Genomic DNA, 19,725 nt, shown 5'->3' on the forward strand with positions numbered 1-19,725 from the left:
GGAAGATTTTTAATCACAGTTTCAATTTCAGTGCTTGTGATTGGTCTGTTCATATTTTCTATTTCTTCCTGATTCAGTCTTGGCAGGTTGTGCCTTTCTAAGAATTTGTCCATTTCTTCCAGATTGTCCATTTTATTGGCATAGAGTTGCTTGTAGTAATCTCTCATGATCTCTTTTATTTCTGCAGTGTCAGTTGTTACCTCTCCTTTTTCATTTCTAATTCTATTGATTTGGGTCTTCTCCCTTTTTTTCTTGATGAGTCTGGCTAGTGGTTTATCTATTTTGTTTATCTTCTCAAAGAACCAGCTTTTAGTTTTATTGATCTTTGCTATTGTTTCCTTCATTTCTTTTTCATTTATTTCTGATCTGATTTTTATGATTTCTTTCCTTCTGCTAGCTTTGGGGTTTTTTTGTTCTTCTTTCTCTAATTGCTTTAGGTGCAAGGTTAGGTTGTTTATTCGAGATGCTTCCTGCTTCTTAAGGTGGGCTTGTATTGCTATAAACTTCCCCCTTAGAACTGCTTTTGCTGCATCCCACAGGTTTTGGGTCGTTGTGTCTCCATTGTCATTTGTTTCTAGGTATTTTTTGATTTCCTCTTTGATTTCTTCAGTGATATCTTCATTATTAAGTAGTGTATTGTTTAGCCTCCATGTGTTTGTATTTTTTACAGATCTTTTCCTGTAATTGATATCTAGTCTCATGGCGTTGTGGTCAGAAAAGATACTTGATACAATTTCAATTTTCTTAAATTTACCAAGGCTTGATTTGTGACCCAAGATATGATCTATCCTGGAGAATGTTCCATGAGCACTTGAGAAAAATGTGTATTCTGTTGTTTTTGGATGGAATGTCCTATAAATATCAATTAACTCCATCTCGTTTAATGTATCATTTAAAGCTTGTGTTTCCTTATTTATTTTCATTTTGGATGATCTGTCCATTGGTGAAAGTGGGGTGTTAAAGTCCCCTACTATGAATGTGTTACTGTCGATTTCCCCTTTTATGGTTGTCAGTATTTGCCTTATGTATTGAGGTGCACCTATGTTGGGTGCATAAATATTTACAATTGTTATATCTTCCTCTTGGATTGATCCCTTGATCATTATGTAGTGTCCTTCTTTGTCTCTTCTAATAGTCTTTGTTTTAAAGTCTATTTTGTCTGATATGAGAATTGCTACTCCAGCTTTCTTTTGGTTTCCACTTGCATGAAATACCTTTTTCCATCCCCTTACTTTCAGTCTGTATGTGTCTCTAGGTCTGAAGTGGGTCTCTTGTAGACAGCAAATATATGGGTCTTGTTTTTGTATCCATTCAGCCAATCTGTGTCTTTTGGTGGGAGCATTTAGTCCATTTACATTTAAGGTAATTATCGATATGTGTGTTCCTATTCCCATTTTCTTCATTGTTTTGGGTTTGTTATTGTAGGTCCTTTCCTTCTTTTGTGTTTCTTGCCTAGAGAAGTTCCTTTAGCAGTTGTTGTAGAGCTGGTTTGGTGGTGCTGAACTCTCTCAGCTTTTGCTTGTCTGTAAAGGTTTTAATTTCTCCATCAAATCTGAATGAGATCCTTGCTGGGTAGAGTAATCTTGGTTGCAGGTTTTTCTCCTTCAACACTTTCAATATGTCCTGCCACTCCCTTCTGGCTTGCAGAGTTTCTGCTGAAAGATCAGCTGTTAACCTTATGGGGATTCCCTTGTGTGTTATTTGTTGTTTTTCCCTTGCTGCTTTTAATATGTTTTCTTTGTATTTAATTTTTGACAGTTTGATTAATATGTGTCTTGGCGTATTTCTCCTTGGATTTATCCTGTATGGGACTCTCTGTGCTTCCTGGACTTGATTAACTATTTCCTTTCCCATATTAGGGAAGTTTTCAACTATAATCTCTTCAAATATTTTCTCAGTCCCTTTCTTTTTCTCTTCTTCTTCTGGAACCCCTATAATTCGAATGTTGGTGCGTTTAATGTTGTCCCAGAGGTCTCTGAGACTGTCCTCAGTTCTTTTCATTCTTTTTTCTTTATTCTGCTCTGCAGTAGTTATTTCCACTATTTTATCTTCCAGGTCACTTATCCGTTCTTCTGCCTCAGTTATTCTGCTATTGATCCCATCTAGAGTACTTTTAATTTCATTTATTGTGTTGTTCATCGTTGCTTGTTTCATCTTTAGTTCTTCTAGGTCCTTGTTAACTGATTCTTGCAATTTGTCCATTCTATTGTCCATTCTATCTCCAAGATTTCGGATCAACCTTACTATCATTATTCTGAATTCTTTTTCAGGTAGACTGCCTATTTCCTCTTCATTTGTTAGGTCTGGTGGGTTTTTATCTTGCTCCTTCATCTGCTGTGTGTTTTTCTGTCTTTTCATTTTGCTTATCTTACTGTGTTTGGGGTCTCCTTTTTTTTTTTTTTGCAGGCTGAAGGTTCGTAGTTCCTGTTGTTTTTTGAGTCTGTCCCCAGTGGCTAAGGTTGGTTCAGTGGGTTGTGTAGGCTTCCTGGTGGAGGGTACTAGTGCCTGTGTTCTGGTGTATGAGGCTGGATCTTGTCTTTCTGGTGGGCAGGTCCACGTCTGGTGGTGTGTTTTGGGGTGTCTGTAGACTTATTATGATTTTGGGCAGCCTCTCTGCTAATGGGTGGGGTTGTGTTCCTGTCTTGCTAGTTGTTTGGCATAGGATGTCCAGCACTGTAGCTTGCTGGTCGTTGAGTGAAGCTGGGTGCTGGCGTTGAGATGGAGATCTCTCGGAGATTTTTGCTGTTTGATATTATGTGCAGCTGGGAGGCCTCTTGTGGACCAGTGTCCTGAAGTTGGCTCTCCCACCTCAGAGGCACAGCACTGAGTCCTGGCTGCAGCAACAAGAGCCTTTCATCCACAGGGCTCCTTAATTTGGGATGATTCGTTGTCTATTCAGGTATTCCACAGATGCAGGGTATATCAAGTTGATTGTGGAGCTTTAATCCGCTGCTTCTGAGGCTGCTGGAAGAGATTTCCCTTTCTCTTCTTTGTTCTCACAGCTCCCAGGGGCTCAGCTTTGGATTTGGCCCCGCCTGTGCGTGTAGGTCGCCGGAGGGTGTCTGTTCTTTGCTCAGACAGGACGGGGTTAAAGGAGCCGCTGATTCGGAGGCTCTGGCTCACCCAGGCCGGGGGGTAGGGAGGGTCACAGAGTGCAGGGCGGGCCTGCAGCGGCAGAGGCCGGCGTGACGCTGCAGCCTGAGGCGCGCCGTGCGCTCTCCCGGGGGAGCCGTTCCTGGATCCCGGGACCCCGGCAGCGGTGGGCTGCACAGGCTCCCCGGAAGGGCATGTGGCTAGTGACCTGCGCTTGCACACAGGCTTCCTGGCGGCGGCAGCAGCGGCCTTAGCGTCCCATGTCCGTCTCTGGGCTCCGCACTCTTAGCCGCGGCTCGCGCCCGTCTCCGGAGCTCTCCCAAGCAGCATTCCCAATCCCCCCTCCTCGTGCACCAGGAAACAAAGAGGGACGTAAAAGTCTCTTGCCTCTTCGGCAGGTCCAGACCCCTCCCCAGACTCTCTCCCGGCCAGCCGCGGCGCACCAACGCCCTGCAGGCTGTGTTCACGCCGCCAACCTCAGTCCTCTCCCGGCGCTCCGACAAAAGCCGGAGCCTCAGCTCCCAGTCCCGCCCGCCCCGGCGGGCGAGCAGACAAGCCTCTCGGCTGGTGAGTGCCGGTCGGCCCGATCCTCTGCGCTGGAATCTCTCCGCTTTGCCCTCCGCACCCCTGTTGCTGTGCTCTCCTCCGCGGCTCCCGAGCTCCCCCACTCCGCCTCCCGAAGTCTCCACCCGCGAAGGGGCTCCTAGTGTGTGGACACTTTTCCTCCTTCACAGCTCTCTCCCGCTGGTGCAGGACCCGTCCCTATTCTTTTGTCTCTGTTTAGTTTTTTCTTTTGCCCTAACCAGGTACGTGGGGGGTTCCTTGCCTTTTGGGAGGTCTGAGGTCTTCTGCCAGCGTTCAGTAGGTGCTCCGTAGGAGTTGTTCCACGCGTAGATGTATTTCTGGTGTATCTGTGGAGAGGAAGGTGATCTCCGCGTCTTACTCTTCCGCCATCTTCCCGGAACTCCTCTCTGAACACTAGATTTTTAAAAAGCTAATACCCAAGAAACTAATACAATATAAAAAATTAGCAGGGGATAATTGTTTTTTTCTTTTCTTTTTTTTTTTTTTGGTTGTGCCACATGGCTTGCAGGATCTTAGTTCCCCCACCAGGGATTGAACCCGTGCCCTCGGCAATGAAAGTGCGGCATCCTAACCACTGGACCGCCTGGGAATTCCCTAGGAGGTGATAATTTATTCCCTAGATTTTGGGGGGGGGCACTAGAAAGGAGGTACAAACTTTTTCCTCTCAAATTTTGGTAATCCCGGGATGACCAGTTTTACAGAATTCGGGGGATTGTTTGTAATTAAATGTTGGCATGTTTATGGCATGGACTCAGTTTGAACTCTCTAGAAGCTGACCTTGAGATAAGGATTCATGTATTAATATTTGACATTTATTAAGGAAGTGCTCCCGGGAGAAGCAGGTAAGTAAGTGGAGGAAGCAGGACTGAAAAGGGGGAACAAGACAAGCGAGAGAGAAATTGCCCGTGATTTCTGAGTCTCAGATTCCACAGGGTACTTTGGATCATAAATTACATCTTAGATTTGTCCCACTCTGAGGCAAAGAATGGTCTGTCAAACTCCCACACAAGTCAGTACTTGGCTATAGGTTTTCCCAGGAATGCAGTGCCTTTCAGGAACTTCTGCTTCTCTGTACAAAGAACAAGGGCAGAAGGGGCTCCAACAGCTCAAGGTCAGTTCTTGGAGAGAGGATCCAGGAAATCTGAATGATCCCTAGGGATGTGTGCTACATGTGGCGACAGCCATATTCTGCCATAAGTCTGCATTTAAGTTGGGAAATGTGATTCTCCATGTTTTGCTGGGCCAAAGCATTCAACTGTGAGGTAGAGTTCACAAGTCCAGGGATGCATTTAGAGCCTGGGCATTTTCATAGAAACTGCCGTTAGAATTTGGTGTGGAGGGTGATGGTGGGGATGCCTTAGGTGTATGTGATCAGGAGTGAATAATACAAGTTCTTTAAAAATTGGAAGCATAGGAAGGAGAGAGGAAAAAAAAGTAAAACAATTAAGAGGAAACTCAGAACATATTGATTATGGGAGGATGCTTAGCTCAGGGAAACTGTCATTGCCCAGACTCCAGAGGAAGGTTGGGCAGAAAATTCTCAGCTCACGTTTGGAGCTACCAGAACAGTTTTCATGTGAGTGCAGAAAGCTTGACTTGGGCCCCAGACTGGAAAGGAGCCTGGTTCTCTAAGGGTCTAGGAAATCAGTAGAAGTAAAACTCAGAGGAGGCCTGGGATGATGGTAAAGTCTAGCAAGAAAGGACAGTAACCCTGGGTCAAGGCCAAAGGAGGGGCCAGCTGCATCTAACGGGAATAAAAGTGAAGCCATCCAAGAACAGATTGTTTAAAGCTTTAAACCAGTGCCAAGTTTATTGAGGAATGTGAGACTGTGTACTTGCAAATTACCTCAACACTATATCATTTGTATTCTGAAATTTTCTCACACTGTAATAGAGACTCAGAGCCTTCTCAAATGTTTTCGTTTATGATTCTGTGATCCTAAATGAGTTGTGTATGTTATGCATCCTGAGGGTGCTGTGTTCCTGTGGACATCACCAGGGTTGAGTATTACTGGGAAGAAAAGTGAAAAAAGAAAAAGACGGTGATCTTCCATGTGTGGTCTTGGGGGGAGTATCCTGCCTTGTGATTACCCAGAAATTTGTCCAAAGCAAGTGTCTGAGGGCACCCATTGAGGAGAGACTTTTTATTCGTGCCTTAATTTGAGTGACCCATCTGGAAACTGTATGTCTTTTAGTCACATTTGCATACTGGCAAACTATATTTATGGAAAAAACCTCTCAGCAGATAATAATGATAAGTCTTCTACATGATTAGAGGATAAGCTGGCTTTGTCTGTATTCTAGCCAACTACATTTGTCACATTAAAAAAATAATAGAAAGCTAAGAAAAAAATACTTGATAATATTTTCACTTCCATTTTATTTTTGCAAGCAGGAAAATAAAGTATTACTAATAAATATTATTTGAGTTCCAGGAGCTAACTCTATCATCTTATACAAACTATTCTTTAAGTTGGGTACAGATAAAATTTCTTTCACAAAGACCAAAAGATTACGAGCTCATACATTTTTTTCTTAATACTCAAAAAAACTAGTTCCCAAAGAGGTACAAACTATTATGTATAAAGTAAGCTACAAGGGTATATTGTACAAAACAGGGAATATAGCCAATATTTTATAATAATAAAGGAGTTATTTTAAACCACTGCTATTATTATCCTGATTGATGCTCATATCATCCTGTCTTTGACCAGTGGAAGCAAAGCTCTGCAAGCTGACTTCCTTGTTTTTTGGATAGTTCTGCTTCTTTGTTTTTGGTCATCCATTTTTATTTTGCACATTTTCTGTTCCACTTCTGCATTGAGCCATTTCTTCAAAGAGCCTTGGTTCCTTTTATTGGGAAGGTACTTGGAGAACACAGTTTTGGTATTGCTGTGCGCAATATGTTATGCACTGGTCATTCTTTCTAGCCCTTTGCAGTGGTCAGAGCTAGAAAATAAGTTAATTCTTTTAAGATAAAATACTTTTTGAATTCACACAGATATTTTCAATTCAATTTTAGGACTGCAGGAATTTTACAGAATTTTATTGATGTTATATCTGCATGCTATGTCCAAAATCCTGATTTTTAAGGGCACCGCTATAATTTCTCATTTGCATCCAGCCACAATATCCATGTAATAGCCTTGGAATAACAATGCCTACACTACTACAAATACCAACAATAAAATATAAAGTAGTGTGGGCTTTTATTAATGTTCCTTTTGTTTTCAAAGCATATCACTGTGGGGATGTACAGTCAAATTATTGTGTTTTAAGAATGGTTGAGGGACTTCCCTGGTGGTGCAGTGGTTAAGAGTCCGCCTGCCAACGCAGGGCACACGGCCTCGAGCCCTGGTCAGGGAAGAACCGCACATGCCACGGAGCAACTAAGCACATGTGCCACAACTACTGAAGCCCGTGCGCCTAGAGCCCATGCTCCGCAGCAAGAGAAGCCACTGCAATGAGAAGCCCACGCACCGCAGCAAAGAGTAGCCCCCGCTCACCGCAACTAGAGAAAGCCGGTGTGCAGCAACAAAGACCCAACGCAGCCAAAAATTAATTAAATAAATAAATATATTTAAAAAAAAAAAGAATGGTTGATTAAATCATTGACTGTTGGTGGTTAACTCTACTACAGTCCCTTTCCCCTTCCCACAGGTTTGAAGGTGGCAATAAAAGTTCAACCTTTTGTCTTTCTGGTGACCAACCCCCAACCTGAAGCTATCTAGGGGCCCCTAGCCCCCAGTCCTTTCATTAGCATACAAAAAGACACTCATCTTCCTAAAGATTCCAAGGGTCTTAAAAACTCTGGTGTCAGGAATCTGAGTCAAAGACCAACTATTAGGACAAAAGATGCTTCTAGCACCCTATCTATCACTTAGGAAATTACAGTTTTAGGAGCTCTGTGTCAGAAACTGGAGGCCGAGACCAAATATATGTTTCTTATTATATCACAATAGCATTGTCCCAACTTTGGAGAAAATATAACATAGAAAAATGGCTGGATGCTAGTGAACCAAAATATTAACAGTGTGATGATTTTAATTTTCCCTTTGTGCTATGTCATTCCATTTTAATTTACAACGTGCACTTTATAATTTTATAATAAAAATAAAAGACATGAGTGAACTGTAATTAATTCAAAACTAGAATACTGGTGTAAAGTATTATCTACAGATCTTCTTCAACTTATGATGGGGTTAAACCCTTCCTTAACTTATGATGGGGTTAAACCCATCTTCTGATAAACCCATCAGAAGTTGTAAATAGTATAATTTGAAATGCATTTAATACACCACTGAACATCATAGCTGAGTCTAGCCTACCTTCAACATGCTCAGAACATTAACATTAGCCTCCAGTTGGGCAAAATCATCTAACACAAAGCCTATTTTATAATAAAGTGTTGAATATCTCATGTAATTTACGGAATACTGCACTGAAAGTGAAAAAGAATGCTTGTATGGGTACAGAATGCTTTTAAGTGTATCATTGTTTACCCTCCTGGTCTCATGGCCGACTTGGAGCTGCTGCCACTCCCTGCATCACCAGAGAGGATCGTACCACATATGTCTGGCCTGAGAAAAGATCACAGTTCACAATTCAAAGTACAGTTTCTACTGAATCCGTATTGCTTTTGCATAATCATAAAATCAAGAAATTGTAAGTCAGAACCAGTGTAAGTCGGGGACCATCTGTATCCTTAAGTGGAAAAACAACTTTTACAAAAACTATTGAAAAATCTTAAAAATATATATATTTGGCTATATAAAATAAAAGTTTCATCAGGTAAAATGATCAATAACAAAATTTTTTAAGTTAGTACCTTATTCATAAAGGCATGATATCATTAATTCATCAAGAAGAAAAGCAAAAACTCCAATGGGAGAAAATAAGTATGTGTAATACAGTACACAGTAATTCAAATTGTCAATAAATACAGGAAAAGCTCTCATGGAAACCTAGGATATTATGATTTCTTCATTTTACAGGTGAGGAAAGTGAGGATCAGAAAGGTTAAATCACTTGTTTATGAGAATAAGGACAAAGTTGAGATTCATCCTTCTAACTTTGGACTAAGATCTCAAGCCCTGTCACACCTGTGGCTGAGGAAACCCAGTCTCCTAGATACGACTTCTTGTGGCTCACCCTCATAGTCAAGAGTTCTTTTTTAAGAAAATTTTTTATTATTTATTTTATTTATTTATTTTTGGCTGCATTGTGTCCCTGTTGCTGCGTGCGGGCTTTGTCCAGCTAAGGCTTGTGGGCTGTAGGCATGCGGGCTTCAGTAGCTGTGGCGCATGGGCTTCGTTGCTCCGCGGCATGTGGGATCTTCCCAGACAGGACTCGAACCCGTGTCCCCTGCATTGGCAGGCGAATTCCCAACCACTGCGCCACCAGGGAAGCCCAAGAGTTCCTGACGTTAGAATGAGGAATACTCTCCCTTCTCTGGATACCAGACCCTCGCTAAATTTAAATTAAATTGTATGACTCAGTTATTGCTTAGTTCCACATAGAGCATACTCCTTTCATTAAGTTTTTAATGTTAACAAAGTAATTACATGTTCATCTTCATTAAAGTAAAATGTATTTTAGGCTGCTCTTCAGTCTAATTAAAGAGCATGTCTATGACTGTGAATATTTTGTTTAATCAACTACTTAATCTAGAAGCAACAGAAAGAGTATTGTTGGTGACTTCCATCCATTAATCTATTAGGTTGTCCTCTTTATGCATTCAAATATAAATACTATGCTCAGGCTTTAAACATTTATTGCCAAGATATTCCTACTTATTTCTACTCTCCACCCCCCCTTTGTTTATGACAGATATAATCATAAACTGAAAGCACATTTCCATGCTAAAAACTTTCTGACATTCGTTAGGGCTCTTCACATACAAAGTAGAAATCAACAGGATGTCTTAAGTTTTCCTAATTTGTAACATTGTTTCTACTACAGTTACCAAAAAATTGCTATTATGAGCTAACGAAAATATATGGCTAGTGTGTTCAATATTAGACAATGTTGGAAAAAATCATTTTTTAAATGTATGATTGTTCCCAAAAAAACACAATAAACAGAAATGGACTTAATTGTTATTGCCATAAATGAGTGATTTACAGTTATTTTTCCTACCCCAATTCCCAGAAATATGTTATCACACATTCTCATCAGTAACAGAAGCCCTAACATAGGCATAATAGACTCTCCAGGAGGTGGTTTCCTATTTAACTAAGATTCCTAGCTGATTTTGATAAGCCTCCTTCCCAACGGACACAGCCACTTGCACACTGGTGCTTTTCAAACTTGAACAGGAACAACTTGGGGCTCTTATTATAACGCAGATTCTGGTTCATTAGGTTTGGGGTGGAGCCTGAGATTCTGCATTTTTAAAGAGCTCCCGGAGCGATACCAATGCTGAGGGTCCACAGACCCTACTTTTCAGGGTAAGGCAGTATAACCACCTCCCAGCTCTTTATCACCAATAGATGCTGCACATTTGTGAACCCAATCATGGGTTTGATGCATTTGTCTTTATCTTGTCTGTAATTGGGTTCTATTCTGCTTTTAGAGAATTTCCTCCAATCAAAGAGGGAAATTAAAGAATTTATGGATCTATTTGACACAATTATTAAACAGTTCTTTTAGTGTCTCCTGCAAATATCTTTCCCGTAAGTAGAAAATCAGGAATGATGACAAGAAGAGAATGAGAACTGGTCTCACATGCTGGTTAGCAGTGGCAGCAGTAACTCCTGTGCAGACCCGATGGTAGAACAAAGGAAGCTGTTGAAGGATTCCTCTAACTCCCTGTGAGCTCTTATTCTTCAGTGGGACCTAATCCCTAGACGTTTGGTGCTTGGTGATGCTGCTTCATGTCTGCTTTATTCTCTCAAGGTTGTTTTCCCTTCCCTTTCTTAACCTCCCTTCAAAACCAGCTTTCATGGTTCAATCCATAAATTTTTCTGATCACTGATTCTGTGCAAGGCAGTCTAAGCACTGAAAAAAATATGAAGGACCACTGGTTTTAAGCTGTTTAATATTTATTTAGAAAAAAAAAGGTGTGCAAAAATAAGTGATGAAGGAATTCCATAACAACTCTGTATTTTATTTTATTAGAGGACACAAAGCTGTACCTAGAAGCTCAGCATTTGGGGAGACCTTAAAGATCAAGTTCAATTTTTATCTAGCACGTGAACTGCCCCTACCACGCTGTGGGCAATTGTCTGTCCAGCTTCTAAGTTGTTCCAGGCCCAGAAGGCTCACTAAGTTCCAGGGTAGCCCATGCTGACATCCGTTGCCTCTAATTGTTAGAAAGTTCTTATTTACACTAGATTGTTCCTTCTATTAATTGTCAGACATATACCCATTGTCTTGCAGAAGAAAAGTCATGGTCTGCCTGGTGGCTGGGCTTACCACTGCCCTTGGTCGTGGGGTTGTTGTTGGCACCAAGGCCCCAGCATTCATGATGAACTTACTTCAGACTGTGCATGACTACTGGGTACATATACTTGCCCCTTTGGGATTTGTCTTTGGATGTTGTCTAGACAGAAAACATGATGAAAAGCTAACTGGCTTCTGGAACAAGAGTCTGTTATTTAAAAGGAACTGAGGCCCAATGAAGAAGCCATCTGGAAATAAAGGCTGTGGCTGAATTACAGAATGTTTACATTTTTTAAATTGTGAGAGAAATAAAAACTCATTATTTTATTTTATTTATGTATTTCTTTTTTTGGCCGTGCCATGCAGCTTGTGGGATCTTAGTTCCCCGAAAAGGGATCGAACCCAGGCCCACAGCAGTGAAACCGCTGAGTCTTAACCACTGGACTGCCAGGGAATTCCCCACATTCATTATTTTAAAAAAAAGAAAAGAAAAGTTATGGTCTGCTGGAAATGGCTGGGGGGAACTTTCAGAGCAGGAGGCATTTGGGCAAAATCTTAAGTGCTACTAGAATTTAGGGAGACGGACAGAAGTGGGGAGGCAGCATTCTCATCCTTAGAGTTACACTTTCTAATTGTCAATCTGGATCCCCTAATTAATGCCCCCGTGTTAAGGGATGTCTCTATTTTAAATAATGCAGAGCAATCAACAATATGTCAGATACCATGGCATCATTTACACAAGATATTTGAGAAAATGAGTAGAGGGACTTTTCATATTCTCCTCACTTATAAAGCAGATGATTATCCACCTACTACAGCTGGGCCTGCAGTAATCTAATTCTGAAAGGCCAGTTTTATCTGGCGTGCAAAGGAAGTAGGCAGACACACAGCGGTTGTTTGGAGAATAGTACAGATGTTGAGGTGAGAAACTACAATGGCTGGAGATACACAAGAGGGGCTTGTGGGAGCACAGCTTTAAGCCATGAGGGTTCACTGTGTTGGGAAACCACAGCGGGAGCTGGTCAACCTTGTGTTACCCATTTGGATGGAACCGCTCCTATTTAACGCCATGAACTGAGTTTTAACTTTATGCAAGCAGAAGTCTTCTCGTTTCTCTTTTTTTTTAGCCACGCCATGCAGCATGTGGGATCTTAGTTCTCTGACCAGGGACAGAACCCGTGTCCTCTGCATTGGGAACCCTGAGTCTTAACTACTAGACTGTCAGGGAAGTCCCTTGTTTCTCTTTTTAAGAAGAGTGAAGTCCAGAAGTGCAATTCAGAATATAAATGACAGAGTACCTATATGTCAGGAAATGGAAAAATATGGATGTGCTGACAGCTTCCACCTGAATTCTTCTTAGGAAGAGAATGGCATTTGTGTCAAAAAAATACAATGACAAGGTATGGGGTAAAGTGGAATAGGGGTCTTCTAGAGGCCTGGAGGTTCTGGGACCTCGCTGAGAAAGTCACAGGGAAATATTTGCTTGTTAATCTGAAGGAGATGAAAAATGAAGAGTAGAGATGTTTAGGAGGTGAAGCCTAAAGACTGGTCGAAGGCCATGCCCCAGGGTGTGACCCTTCCTCCTAAGCACTCTAAATCTTCAAAAGGTACAACAACAACACAACAAATACACAATGCATGATGTGAATAGATTTTTATGGAAAATGATGCAGGGACTGTGTGTTTTGCGGAGTATCATGGAGTTTTTCAGGTACAACGCAAAAGAACCCTGCTTTATGGTGGCATAGAGAAGCGTGAGAATGTAAACCAGGCTAATTTACCAGAATTATGGAGTAGGCTCCTGAGTGTGGAATGGGGTTTAAGTTTAACCAAGTTTAACCAATTCATTTGGGGGCGAGGAGTCCTCAGCTGGCATTTAGGTTACACATTTAAAATCATCTGTTTCTGAGACAAATTTCTACCTCAAGCTAATATTTTAAAATTTCTTAATCTCTTGTTTAAAATGTCTATTTTGAAGGGTCAGATTGTCTTCTAGAATAGGGAGCATCTCCTGCTGTGTTTGTGCAATCAACTAGCCACTTCTACAAAACCCAAAGTTTTTCTAAGCCCTATTTTTCTAAATATTTAATGTTGATTTCCTTCCCTGTCTATTCTTACAGCTTTTTAAACAAATCTAAATTCATTTTGAAATGCTTTGAAACATAAAGCACATAAAACCCAAGGTCGCATCACTCAACTTCCAGTTTGTCTATGTCTTGCACGTGGAGAAGCAACAGTTAAAAGGTATAACTTAGTGGGATTGCTGGGTCGTATGTTAGTTCTATTTGTAGTTTTTTAAGGAAACTCCATACTGTTCTCCATAGTGGCTGTACCAATTCACATTCCCACCAGCAGTGCAATAGTTTTCCCTTTTCTCCACACCCTCTCCAGCATTTATTGTTTCTAGATTTGTGACCGCCTGGAGGGGTGGGATAGGGAGGGTGGGAGGGAGGGAGACGCAAGAGGGAAGAAATATGGGAACATATGTATATGTATAACTGATTCACTTTGTTATAAAGCAGAAACTAACACACCACTGTAAAGCAATTATACTCCAATAAAGATGTAAAAAACAAAAACAAAAAAAATGGTATAACTTAGAAAATTCTTTTTAGGACTTTATAAGAATGGAAAGTGGTGTAGGAAAAGTCAGAAGTCACCTAAAGGCTGCCATTCTGGGGTACAATAATTTTTCCTCTGTCTTAGAAGACGCTTTACTATTTTTTTCTCCCAGAACCTAAAGATTTAAAGAACAATACTGTTCTGAGAGAGACGTGACTGTAAGAAGCCTGGACTGGATTTATTTTTCTGGAACTGGCCTCGTTGTCCTCCGGCAACACAAAATTAAAAGATAATACACTGTGCCTTGGAAATAAAAGTTTTCAGTCTTTCAAATTTTAAACTGCAAACTCATTTGTTGTCTGGGGTGTTTTTCTTAAATTGTTGCCTGCATGTTCCTAAACCACCTCTTCTTTTTTGTGCTCTATCAAATTACTGAGCTGTCAGATGAGATTAAACAAGGTGATAATTGTATCTGAACCATAAACATATTTTGCTTTAAGGTTTTGACTATTTCTTTAGGAATAATATTAAATGAAGGAATTAAGGTAAGTTTTCCTGGCAAATTATAAATTTTAGTTAAATACATCGGAATTAGGTAAATTCAAGTCATTAAATGTTTACCCAAGCAACTCAAATTACTAAGATATATGAGCATACACTGGCAAAAAATAAAACTAAATACGACATGGTCTTAGGTCTCAAATAACTTGTAATTACAAAAGAGATGAGGGCTTCCCTGGTGGTGCAGTGGTTGAGAGTCCGCCTGCCGATGCAGGGGACACGGGTTCGTACCCTGGTGCGGGAGGATCCCACATGCCGCCGAGCGGCTGAGCCCGTCAACTATGGCCGCTGAGCCTGCGCGTCCGGAGCCTGTGCTCCGCAACGCACTGAAGAGGCCACAGCGGTGAGAGGTCTGCGAACCGCATTAAGAAAAAAAAAAAAAAGAAGAGACAAGTAAATTTTTATTTAGCAGTCAAAACAAGTGAAAAACTATGTGCTGATTGGTACGCACTTGAAGAGACCTTTTAAGAATATTCCAAATAGTCTAAACTTAAGAAAATAATTGACAAAAATGTAAAAAATGCAGATTAAACTAAAAGTGTGGTGTGTCTGCGGCCATCACATTATGAATAGCACAGAACATTAAGGAAATATTCTTCCAGTATTTGAAAACTATTATGCAATTCAACACAATAGTCACTTCACTGACAGGTGATGAGGTCCTGAAATAATGTAGTGCTAAAACTGAAAGAAATTTCAATTTAATGAGTATAGTTTATATGAGGATAAAAATAGATTAACAGTAGATCACATTTCAGATTTAGTGACAATAAATTTATTGGGAAATGAGTGAATTGGAATGGAACTCCATTTGTCAAATCATGGTTGAACTACAATCATAGGTTGCTTACAGATGTGAGAGTTCAGCATCAATCAACCAAAGCACCCTGTAATATTCAATTGGCTATAAAGAACTTATGATACAGTACGGAATACTCTATTATTATTTGTAAATTATGTGTCTTTAATATTATTAAAATTAATAATAAACGTATGTGCTTATATGTAAAAAAAAAGAATATTCTAAATAAATTCTCTGAAGGGTCGATGCTTAATAAAGCAAAACAAGAAACTCAATTATCTAAACCACCTTGTTGGATGAATGACTGTATCACATTAACTTGCTACTTTACTGAATGACAATCATTATAGATAGAAAAATCCTATTAAAAGAATATGTATGGCTATATGTACAATCAGCCATTTTCCCTTCTATACTACCAATCTCACTTCAAATACTTAAGTGTTTGGTACATTCAAGGTACCATGCCACGGACTATTAAGAATAAAAAGAGGCTTTAAAACACACTGTCCTCAAGGAACTTTTAGTCTGGTTGGCAGGACATGGTTTCTTCATATAACATAAGAATTACAGAATTCCAAAGGAGGAAAATTAACCTGCAGCTACAGTTGTCAGGGATGGTACAGGGAGAAGATTGGAGGACTGATAGAATTTGATGAGGGTGGGAAAGGAAGGTTTGGATACTTCAGATGAGAGGATGGCAAGAATTCAAGGGCAATGGCAAAAGGGGCAGAAAGCAATTTTAGTGTAAAACAGTGCTTTAGTTATGTCAGAAAAAAGGGTTCCTTCCTGCAGTCATGGGAGATGAGGCGAGATATGTTGAGGCCATTCTATAAAAAGTTTGAATACAGGCCACGGAGTTTGTACTTTATCCTATAAGCACAAGAGATTCATGAAAAGCTTCTGAGCAAGCATTTGGTGTTATCAAAGCATCAGTTTAATAAGATGATTCTTGGAGTGATACACAAATCATCTTGAAGGGAGGAGAGCCTGAAGGCAGATTGCTCAGGTAAGAGGCTGTGGCATTAGTCTGGGTGTGAGTTGGTAAGGACCAGAATCAGGTAGGTGTTAGGAGTGAAGGACAGATTAAATCTGTATGTGCCTTTTTTTTTTTTTAAAATGAGACATTTAGCATATTGCTATAAGTGAACAATATAATAAAAATTCCAAAGCTAAATTTATTCATAATCTTCATTTTCAATGAGCAAATATTAGAAAATGACTATTGAAATGTCCTATAAAGATAGCCACATGAATTATCAGCATGATGTTATTATGAGTATAACCCAATTTTACTCATGTTCCAAATAAGATTTTTTTTCCAAGTAAGACATTTTATTGAGTTTAGTCCTAGGAAAACTTGCTGTACTTTTGAGGAACTGGTATATTTTCTTCCTTCTCATAAGAGCTATGAAGCTCATGCAATCTTCCCTGAATGCCTGTAGGTTCCAAACCAGGTTTGTAGCTTAACCACTGCAGCTGTGTTGACTTTAGACCATAATCTCTGTTTTCTTCTTTGTTAACTCTCCTCCCCTCCCTTGTCATTACTCTTCCCTAATCTCGCTGTCTTGGTCTCTCCTCTCCTCTCTGTAAGCTTCGCCAAAGGATTTTTCAAAGAGATGAAGGATAAGTACAGTTACTCTCTGACAAGAGCTCTCCCTTCTGTCTCCATTCTCATTTCTTCCTGACCTCCAACCTGGCATTGTACGCCCTGCCCAGCCTCTAAACACATGGCCCCATCTGGCATCTCTATTATGTCCAACCTCCATCCTTATTCAAATGTGACCTTTGAATCAACAACAACCGCATCACCTGGGAACTTTGAACAAATGCAAATTCTCAGGCTTCACCCCAGAGCACTGAACCAGAAACTCCGCAGGTGGGCCCCAGCAATCTGCATTTTGACAAGCCCACCAATGATTCTGACACGTGTTGAACTTTGTGAACCACTGCTCTAGAGAATGACTGTACTGTTTTCTTTGTCTTCCAGTCTATGTGTTCTCTAGGTCATGGTGCCTCTTGTCCACTCTGCGTGTCTACTCTGTAATCTGGGCAAGTCCTTTACACTCTTTTTAGAATAATTACAAATTCTTCAAGGAGGTTATCTGATTGGTGTAGCTAATTATTACCTCCATCAAAGTCAGTTAAGCATTTATGGGTACCTTACCTCATGGTCATTGGTTGGTCCATGCTTGAGAATACCTGACAACGCCTGGTCCTGTCAGCGGCCAGCTATACTAAAAAATGGACTAGTACCACTCCCCTGAGAAGACTGCCACAGATCAACCAGAAGGAGGCCTGCTGCTATCCAATACATTTATCTTTTTATCGCTCATCTAATTAAGTAGATGTGTGCAGTATGACTCCAGCAAAGGACTAGTTGGGATTTTCCTACTTCTATAACCTGGATTTCAGAGTTCTTTTAGGAAAGACAAGAGTCAACAATTATTGCTTGACACCCTTGGGGCTGGTCAGAGGCAAAGCAGTCTACCTGTTCTGATATTTGGGTTGCGGTTAAAGAACCAACTATAAGTGACATGCATAACAACCCGATTTGTAAGTTATACAGATGCCATCCAATCTATATCCTTAAAGGAAATGTATTGCTAGATGTTTGCATTAGTATAATAATATAGTAGTATATTATTAGATATATATATTATTATTATATAATATATATAATATATATTAATATATATAATTATTACAATATAATAGTATAAATATACTATTCCCTCTCCTCCTCTTTAAAATTAAGAAGAACTTTATAAGGTCAAATGTAGTGACAACTTCAAAAACTGGATTAAATATTCAAGTTGTTTTGTTAAGGGCAAGAAGTAGCAGGGAAGGAATGAGTTTCAGTGGAAATCTCATTAAATTGATGGGGGTGGTTCTCAAAGTTATGCACACTGGCAAAATAAACGTAAGTATTCCTGTGAAATAGATGTGTTTGTAACATTTATTCTATCATAATTTGAAAGTGGTAATCCTTGCAGCTAATAACTGGGCCCAAGGTAGTCTTGTTCTGCAGCTGATTTGGAAAACACACACACAAAACCAGAACAAATATATATTAGGCATTAATGCAGCACTCAGTTCTTACCCGGAGCTTTTCACCTACTTGAATCAAGGTTAATGTATCTGAAGCAATAGCAAGAGTACAAGATAATAGAAGGTTAAGTACTAAATTACGTTATCCTTGACGTACTTTTCTTTGTACACCCTTGGAAATCTCTCTCATGACTTTATCTAACAACTATGTAGGTCAGTCTTTCTCAGTCCTGAGTAATGTAGAGAAGGACTGCTTCAAAAATTTCTTACATTCCCTCAGTATGGAATGAAAGTATTTTTATAAGCATTTTACCAAAACATGTATTGATCTAAAAATGGACACAAATCACCTTATGATTCTTAACCAACTATAAAAAAAACAACTCTACAAATGAAATACAGAAAAGCTATACAGCCAATAGAGTTTAAATTAATTTAGTGACCCGGATGATGTTTTGTTGAAGCGAATGCTACCACGCAAAGCCTGAGCACGGCCCTGCCGGCTAAGGGGCAGCTTCCTTTGCTTTCAAGAGGCCTTTCTTATTATTAGTCACATGACAACTCAGCTTTCACCACGTCTGTATTCAAACTGCTGTGAAACTATCCCTTTTACACTTCCTGTGGGAATATTTTTTTTTGGCCTGTGATTTTTACAGATACGTCAGGTGTGTATTCTCTGTTTGTGATATTTTCTCACTATTTGACAACAATTAAAACAGTACTATGGAGTGTCAACTTGATTGAAATACAGATGAAAAGGTGAGAAATTAAATCTACTTGATTTAAGGTAGCCATCCAGATGGGCCCAAATTTTCTTGTTACTTTTAAAAGATTGTTATAGATATGAAAACATGAAATCCCCCTTAAGAGATATAAAAAAATTCTCATTAAAAACTGAGGTCAGCTGTGGCAAACACAGCTGTGCCTCCCAGACCCCGCACAAGGAAGTATTAGTGTCCCAGCCACCAGCAGATCACCTCTAGCTCTCAGTCCCTTTGGGGTTTGCTCAGCTGCAAAGAGCTGCCCACATTCAAGGACTGATGGAAGTAGCAGTATTAAAACTTGGCTATTTCATTTGAACTGAGACAACTCTAATGGGTCACGTATGCTCCAGACTCCTTATGGACTTGTCTGGGGCTTTGCCAGCCTGCACTGCAGTTCCGTTTGCCCACCTGATCCTGCTTTCCCCCTCTGTCCCACTAGTTATAATCCTTAATAAATACCCCGAAGGCCAAACTCCATCTAACTGTCTGCTTCTGGAGAATCTAGTCAACGAGAGCGCCCAAGAATCTCTCTGAGGACCCCCCAGAGTAGTGAGACTGCCTCTTTTGTGCCCTGATTCTTCTCTCAAGGCTCTAGTCTGAAAGTTCAGCTTCCAGTTGTTTATTCCTGCCAGCACTTCACATTCAACGGGTCCAAAGCTGATGCAGAGCTGATCTCTTTAAGCTTGTGCCTTAGAACAACTTGTGGTTTCCCCCCATTTTATAATTCATTTAATGGTACCACCATCATATTCCCACAGGATCAAAACTGCGAGGTAATTTTGCTCCCTCACACACCTGGCTCTGTATACCTAGTCTATTAGTCACGCTTTGTAACATGTGAAGGACTTCACTCATTTCTCCAGGGATTCACTTTTCTCTAAACAAGGGATGCTGCTGAAATCCTAACGGACAGCTTCACTTTGC

Source organism: Leucopleurus acutus (genome assembly GCF_964270905.1).
Source record: "Leucopleurus acutus genome assembly, chromosome: 6".
NCBI lineage: Eukaryota > Metazoa > Chordata > Mammalia > Artiodactyla > Delphinidae > Leucopleurus > Leucopleurus acutus.